This window comes from Odontomachus brunneus, unplaced genomic scaffold (assembly GCF_010583005.1).
Source record: "Odontomachus brunneus isolate Ranch 3 - 2012 unplaced genomic scaffold, Obru_v1 Obru_scaffold_337, whole genome shotgun sequence".
NCBI classification, from domain to species: Eukaryota; Metazoa; Arthropoda; class Insecta; order Hymenoptera; family Formicidae; genus Odontomachus; species Odontomachus brunneus.
The window spans coordinates 58,004-66,280 of NW_022639787.1; the positions used below are offsets into that span (position 1 = coordinate 58,004).

The following is an 8,277-nucleotide window of genomic DNA, read 5'->3' on the forward strand; positions in this document are numbered from 1 at the left end:
TAGCTTAATAATATATCAATGTCCTTGAAATGTATCATATATGCTAAATCGTTTACCCCGAGATGTATTATTATATTAACATATATTTTACCTAGTAAACACAATGTTACATGTAACGTACATGTTAGTACATGTAATTTCCTACTCAACAATATAACTGTTATATAACACGCATATTAACAGTTATATTGTTGAGTAGGAAATTACAACTAACATATACGTTACATGTTACATTAGGATATGTCTCAAAGACTTAAAATATACAAAGAAAAGTTTTATTTTTTTACATCTTCTCAGATAACACAAATCTTTCATTAAATAAAAATATTGTTGAAAATATTTATCATTACCTGCGTTTGCTTTCTGCATTTCTTCAATATTGTCTTCTTTATTTTGTATTTTATAACGTGTTATTTCAACCCGTGGTTGCATATTTAATATACCTTAAAAAATAAAAATAAAATTTTTTTATAATTTTGTATAATATACAAAATCTTATTATGCACTTCATAAATAAATTACTTTAAATATAAAAACCCTAACAGCATAGATATCCAAAATACGTGCAGAGTATGTCCTAAGGGTGTTCCGGGGATGTTTTTACGTCCACAGGACATCCCTCAGACGTTTCTAGAATACCTTATGCTGTTTGGGAATCTTAATACAAAACATAATATCTAATATCTATTTAAGATATGTACTTACTGGTTATATTACGCTCTTCTAACACTGATTTTTTTGTTTGATTTTTATGGTTTCGCAATGAATACATTTTAATCAAAATATTTGTATAATTAATTATTACTTAATTACTTTCGACAAAAGTTTAGTAACTAAACGATTTTTTGCAGAAAAATGTAATCGGTAAAGTCACAAAGGCTAGGACACATTCATAGCAGCGAACATTTCGCGCACTCAAAAAGAGCTTATGATCTAGTTTACATCGTGCACTTTAGGGTGCGTTCAGATTCCCTACCCGGGTGCATTCTATTACTAGAAACACTATAGTATATGTTACATATACTATAGTACTTTTAGTATTAGAATGCACCCGGGTAGGGAATCTGAACGCAGCCTTATATGCGTACTAAATAGTAACTTTCTATTAACTAACCTTAATATCGACGATATATATAAACAATGATGTATTAAGTTGATATAATACTCATCAAGAAGACGTATTGTATCGATTGAATGCGTCGTCGTTGATATGCATTGTCAATATTAAGATTACTTAACAGAAAGTTACTATTTATTAATAGTACGTGTATCAAGTCACGATGTACCAGGTGTAGAAGTATGAAACCGGAATTCCCCTATAAATGGTGCCAGCGTTCAGTTTAGTGACCGTAAGACCGCTACTGCCGCGCTATTATATTCTCCTAACAGCTGACGAATATTGTCAACAAACATAACCCCAACTTTCATTCTCTAGTATATTTTTGTATAACCTTAAACATGTCACGTTTCGAGCCTACTAACTATGATTTGCGGACAGCATTGATTTTCTGTTATCATTTAAAGAAAACTGCTGCAGAATCACATCGAATGCTTGTCGAAGCTTACGGTGAATATGCTCTTGGTAAATCTCAGTGTTTCGAGTGGTTTAAAAAATTCAAAAGTGGTGATTTTGACGTGAGGAACGAAGAACTATGAACTATGAACTATGAACTATGAACTGCTGAAACCTGGTCAAACCGTCAATACTAATCGCTACCAACAACAAATGATCGATTTAAATCGAACATTGACTAAAAAACGACCAGAATATGCAAAAAGGCAACACAATGTCATTTTGCTCCATGATAATGCCCCATCACATACAGCAAAACGGGTCAAGGAAACGATCGAGTCGTTCAGTTGGGAATTACTACCGCATGCGGCTTATTCTCCAGACTTGGCTCCGTCCGATTATCACCTGTTCGCATCGCTAGGACACGCTCTCGCTAACCAACGCTTCGATTCGTATGAAAATGTGGAAAAATGGCTAGATAACTGGTTCGCTTCAAAAGATGAAAAGTTTTTTTGGCACGGCATTCATAAACTGCCAGAGAGGTGGGAAAAATGTGTTCAAAACAGTGGAAATTATTTTGAATAAAGTATTATTTATCACTTTCGAACAACAGACGTCTTATTTGTATAAAAAAATTCCGGTTTCATACTTCTACACCTGGTAAATCAGGTCTATGGCCGGTATTCACAGATGGTTCTTATCAACATAGGTCTGGTTTATAACGTGCACTTAATACACGTATGAAATAGTAACTTTCTATTAAGTAACCTTAATATTGACAATGCATATCAATGACGAGGCAATTATTCGATACAATACGTTTTCTTGATGATTTACCAGCTTACCAAACATTACCAAATATAAAATATATAATTTTGGGGACAGTCTTTATAATATACTTTTAAGAAAGAATGTTGAAGAGGATCCTGCGAAATATCCTTAAAATGTACCATGCATAGCAAAAATGTCCCGAAATTATACCAAAAACATATGTATACACACACATATACATATATACCTTTTTTCTTTCTAAAGTTTAAATATTCATATTTATACACTAAAATAATATAACAAAATCTAGGCCTATATATATGTCAGTATTGGTACTTTTACTTTCATTCAAATAAGAACGCGGGTTGACGAAAGTGAAAGACCAATCAAAAGTTGCTAGGTTATAGCCAAACTCTGATTATAGTGACTCTAGATGCGATTAGCAACGAGCAATAAGTGATATCCAATGAGAACTTTGCTTTAACGTTAGAGGTCATGCACGCTGGACGCGATGGTCAGCGACAAGCGGTGAGCAATATCTAGATTGTATTCCAAAACATCCTTTTTGAGGAAAATTTTACTCAATATCTATAGTTCACGTTACATATATTATAGAATATTGAGTAAAATTTCAGGTTTTGGAACATAGCAACCTAATACTTGTACCAAACGATCGCCAAAAATCGCTTTATATAAGCCTAGATTTTATTACATTATTTTGGTGTATAAATATGAATATTTAAACTTTACGAAGAAAGAAAAGTATATATGTATATGTGTGTATATATAAGTTTTTGGTACAATTCAGGGACATTTTTGCAATGCATAGTACATTTTGAGGACATTTCACGGGCCTCAATATTTTTCCTTGAAGCGTAATATGGCCAGGTTTTTACTATAACCAATTAGCTTTAAAAGACGTAATTTGCACAGAAAAATTCAAATCGGTCTAGTATGTTTTTCTTTACATGTTATTAGAACACCTAACACAATTGCCGTTCTAAAATATCGCGTGCAACTCTCATTCTATGGAGTTTATGTGTTTGACGACAGACGCTTCGTACTGCTCTCCGGGAAGATTGTTATTGTTCTCATGTTTATTAATTTAAAATATTAATTGAATAATTGCTTAATATGTAGTTCTCTATACTGATTCTAATCACGATATCGAAATTTAGCTCACATTAACCAGTAATGTAATATTAAGAACATTTTTATGTAATGACAAATATTGCTAATATGGCCACCCTTGGCCATATTATCAATCTATAGTGCTATAACCTATAATGCTATAATTGTTTCGTATTTCATATATTTTCAGAACACAAACGATTTTATTTTATTCTAAATAAAGGGTGAATATTACAACATTATGTAACGTCACAATGACGTTATTAATAGATTTGTGAATATTTACAACTCTAAAGCGATCGATATAAATATACAGTTACTTTTGCAGAACATTGTTTTATTTCGTTCTGAATATGTTATTACAATATAAAAATAATTAAAATTCCTCAAGCACGTAATAACAAAAAATTATAATGTTTATTATAAATTATTATGTTGCTTCTTTATGTAAACTAAATGCAACTACAAAGATTTCTTAAAATTCTTTCGAACTTTATAAAGTTGGAATAATATAGGGTGTATTCAGTACTTACAACCACTTACTGAGCGCTCAGTAACCTTATAAAGTGCAATGCAATTGTTAGAAATCTTTGAAGTTGTACGTAGTTTACACAAAGAAGCAACAATTTAATTTTTTATTAATATGAGTTTGAAGAATTTCAATTATATTTTGCGACGCTACTCGCGAACGGAATTTCGCGAGCGACGGCAAACAGTCGCCTGTTAGCCGCGTCGACAAATTGCCGTCGGTTCCCGGACACGCCACTAAGATATCCGCGATAGTTGGGCGCCAGATGCGGGATGGCCGCACCACCTCGATAAACGCGAAAGTCGATAATTATTACCGAAAAAACGCGCGTCCCGGAACCGCCGGGACCGGTAGCTCTTATTAAATTAAAGTCGGAGACGGGATGGGTTAGGAGAAGGCGAAATCACTTGACTCGATATCGATAATAGAAATGACGTTTATTAAGGGGACTCTCGCACGTCCCGATATTCAGTTCGCGATATAAAGTAGTAACGGTAACGCTTCTAGGTAAGCGGTACTGCTCGCGAAACGCCACACGAAGCCCGAGGACGTTTTCCTCGGGCGAGCCTTTTCTTACTCCCGCGACCACTCCGCGGACGAGACACGGTACGATACGCGTCGATATGCGACACAAATAAATTTGGAGCAGATGGTCAATCTTACAAGTTTCGGCGACGGCCCTTGCATCGGCGGCGGCGTCGGCGGTGACGGCAGCGGCGGCGATCCTCTCTCTCTCTCTTCGCTTTTCCATCGCCTCGCCCTCTCGCTCTCGTCCTCACTTCACTCTCCCTCACTCTCACTCTCACTCTCACTCTCACTCTCTCTCTCTCTCTCACTCTCACTCTCACTCTCACTCTCACTCTCACTCTCACTCTCACTCTCACTCTCTCTCTCTCTCTCTCTCTCTCTCTCTCTCTCTCTCTCTCTCTCTCTCACTGGCGCTCTCTCACTCGATATGCCTGCGTGACGGAAGCGAGTTGTGATCGCGGCGGTAGTCGCGGTAAGGCTGACAGCTGATTCTTCCTGGGAGGATCGCGTATCCTCGCGGATCCTCTCTCGTCGCTGCCCCCCTCGTCCTGTGGTGGTCGGTCGTCGAGAATCGGCAGATTTCGGTAATCTGGTTTCGAGACACTTTTCGTCTCGAGACACTGTTGACATCGGGAGTTCGCCTGTTGTCTCTCTCGGCTCCCCCGTTTTTTTCTGCCGGGTTTCTCACGACGGCTGCTTCGCTAAAAGTAAACACAGCTGATCCGTCTAAGCGCGACACTGTGTTATAACTACGATAGCTTCTCAGCGATAGAATATTCGCTATTGCTGAGCGCACGATAATTCGCGATAATATATTTTAGCCACCAAGGTACGAGAATGCGATTCACCTGAGTAAGGGCTTCGCTAGTTGTCGTCCGCTGCATCCTCGCTCCTCTATGTCCTCCGCTCCTCGTTGTCCTCCGGTCCTCGTCCTGGTGGCCGGCAAGGGACGTCGAGGGGCACAAAATTCGGGACGCGCTGACCTTCGCATCTGCTCCGCTCGCAAAAATCGCTTCCTCGCTTTGTTCTAGATCTTCACAATAAACATTCGACGGAACGCGATATTCGGCAAGGTCTCGAAAAACCGTTAGCGACACGACACGCGAAAAACATTCTCGCTAAATCGGTACGGGATTCTTGAGACGGGCGCCTCCACGGCTGCACGTCACAATTTATATTGTAGTATTATATTCAAAACAAAATAAAGCAATATACTGCATAAAAAGAGTATTTTTATGAAGATCATTTTAGCATTGTAAGTACTCACAAATCTTGTAATAACGCCATTGTGATGTTATATAGTGCTGTAATATGTACTCTTAGTTTAGAATGAAATAAAATATTTGGGTCCTTAAAATATACCAAATACAAAACAATTATATGTTTTTGGTATATGAGATCTTTCTCTTTTAGTAAATTCCATGTCTTCAAATATTATCAATCATGAAATGTATAATTTTGAGGACAGTCCTCGTAAAGTACCATTAACAAAAAAAATATTGAGGACGGTCTTCAAAATCATGAAATGTCCATAAAATGTACCATACATAGGAAAAACTGTTCTTGAATTATACCAAAAACATATATATATGGGCAATTAATAAAGATCAATTATGGCTATGTGTAGCATGACACGTACTACGTTTATATTTTTATTGGAGTTGTTAACTTCTCATCTAAATAAGTATTCAAATACATTTGGACGTCAACCTATTTCTCCCGAAAAACAATTATTAATGTCAATTTGGACGATGGCAACACCTAATTCATATAGGTAATATTTTTTAATTTCTAGTATAAAAATAAATAAGAAATGTATATACTTTTCTAGATATATCTTCCGGAATGGAGCCGTGTCTTGAATCAGCGATATGCCGACGTTTCGCAAACGTTGCAGTTTGCATCATCAGGGCTGAGAACTCTGATACTGTACAGTATCTGTACTGATCAGTACAGATACTGTACTGATACAGTATCAGAGTTCTCAGCCCTGATGATGCAAACTGCAACGTTTGCGAAACGTCGGCATATCGCTGATTCAAGACACGGCTCCATTCCGGAAGTTATATCTAGACATTGTATCAATGGCCGTGAAAGCCTCAAATCTAGTATATACTTTTCTATTTTTATAATTTTCTTGAAGCATACTCATACATAATTATTCCATAATCAGACAAATTAAATGTATTGATGAATATTTTTTTCCAGATGTGTAAGTGATAGATTCGGCATTGGTAAAGCAACAGCTTGGAGAAGTGTACAAAAAGTTATTTCTGCTTTATATTATCATCTACATACATTTATAAAATGGCCATCAATGGAAGAAGCAAGAACAACATGGATAAAAAGGAAGTACGATTTCCCAAAAGTGATTGGTGCAATTGATGGAACGCACATACGCATTGCAGCTTCTATAATGAATGCTGAGTGCTATATAAACAGGAAAGGATATCACTCGATACAGCTACATGTACACTCACATGTATATAGCATAAAGATTTACATAATTAAATAAATAAAAAAAATTAGAAAACTATTATTAAGAGATATGCAATAAGAAAAAAAATAATGTTTTTTTCAGGTTATATGTGATGCTAAATTAAAATTTTTGCACTGTTATACTGGGCAAGTTGGTTCTATTCATGATATGAGAGTATTCAAATTATTAAATTTTCAAAATATGTGCACGGATGAATATTTTCCTGAGGATAGTCACATATTAGGAGATGCTGCATATGGAATCTAAAAACACATTATGGTGCCTTTTCGAGACAATGGGCCCTTAACTGAAACAGAAATAAATTACAATCGTATACATTCTTCTTCACGTATGATTGTAGAGAGATCACTTGCACTTTTAAAAGGACGATTTAGAAGTATTCTAAATAAGTTACCAATGACCAGAACAGATTTGATACCTAAATACGTCGTGGCCTGTTGTATTTTATATAATATATGTTTGTTGCATAATGATATGATTGATATCCCAATAATAGTACATGAGACACAATGTGTACCAAATCAGGATATAATTAACATTGAAAACAGAGAAGAAGGTATTCAGAAACGAAATCTTATTGCCTACTCGCTTATGAATTCTCATCTCTTCCTAGAATAAACAAAATTTACTATGATATATTGTTTTTATTAACTTACACATATAATGTATTAAACAAAACATTAATATTGCATAAATATCTTTATTTTGTGTATTTATATATATTATTATTATTATTGCTATTATATTTTGTCCTCTATAGTAAGAAAAATAAAAAATTATCTAAAAAATAAAAACTAAATATGAAAAATATAAAAAAACCAGTTTAATCGCACATCATTTTTTATTTACTATATATCATTATTTTATTAGGTGGTAAACTTAGTTCCTCCGGTTTCTTTGTTTAAAAAACTCATTTATTTCGACATTAAAAGCAAAAAATACATTAATCGAAGTATTTTCCCTCGCTAGCTATACATTTTTCCTATCTTTCGGGCAACGCGTAGATTCCGCGACGATAGAACGATTCTTTTGATGCAATCCATTCGTCGATCCATTTTCGCACATCCTCGTAATTTCTGAAGTGTGTATCAACCAAGCCGTGTTGCATCGACCGGAACAAGTAATAGTCCAAAGGAGCTAAGTCTGGTGAATACGCTGGGTGCGGGAGAACTTCCCACTCGAGCTGCATCAGTGTTTCTTTGACGGCTTTGGCAACGTGTGGTCGAGCGTTTTCGTGCAAAAGCATGACTTTACGTCGATTGCTGGTTACTGCTGGCCTTTTTTCCAACAATGCTTCATTCAGAC

General features: G+C 35.7%; 1 pseudogene; it reads left to right on the top strand.

Annotated features, from left to right (window-relative positions):
• The window catches only part of LOC116853498, a 43,557-nt pseudogene extending 35,966 nt beyond the window's left edge, over nucleotides 1–7,591 (top strand).
• The last annotated feature ends 686 nt before the right edge of the window (nucleotides 7,592–8,277 follow it).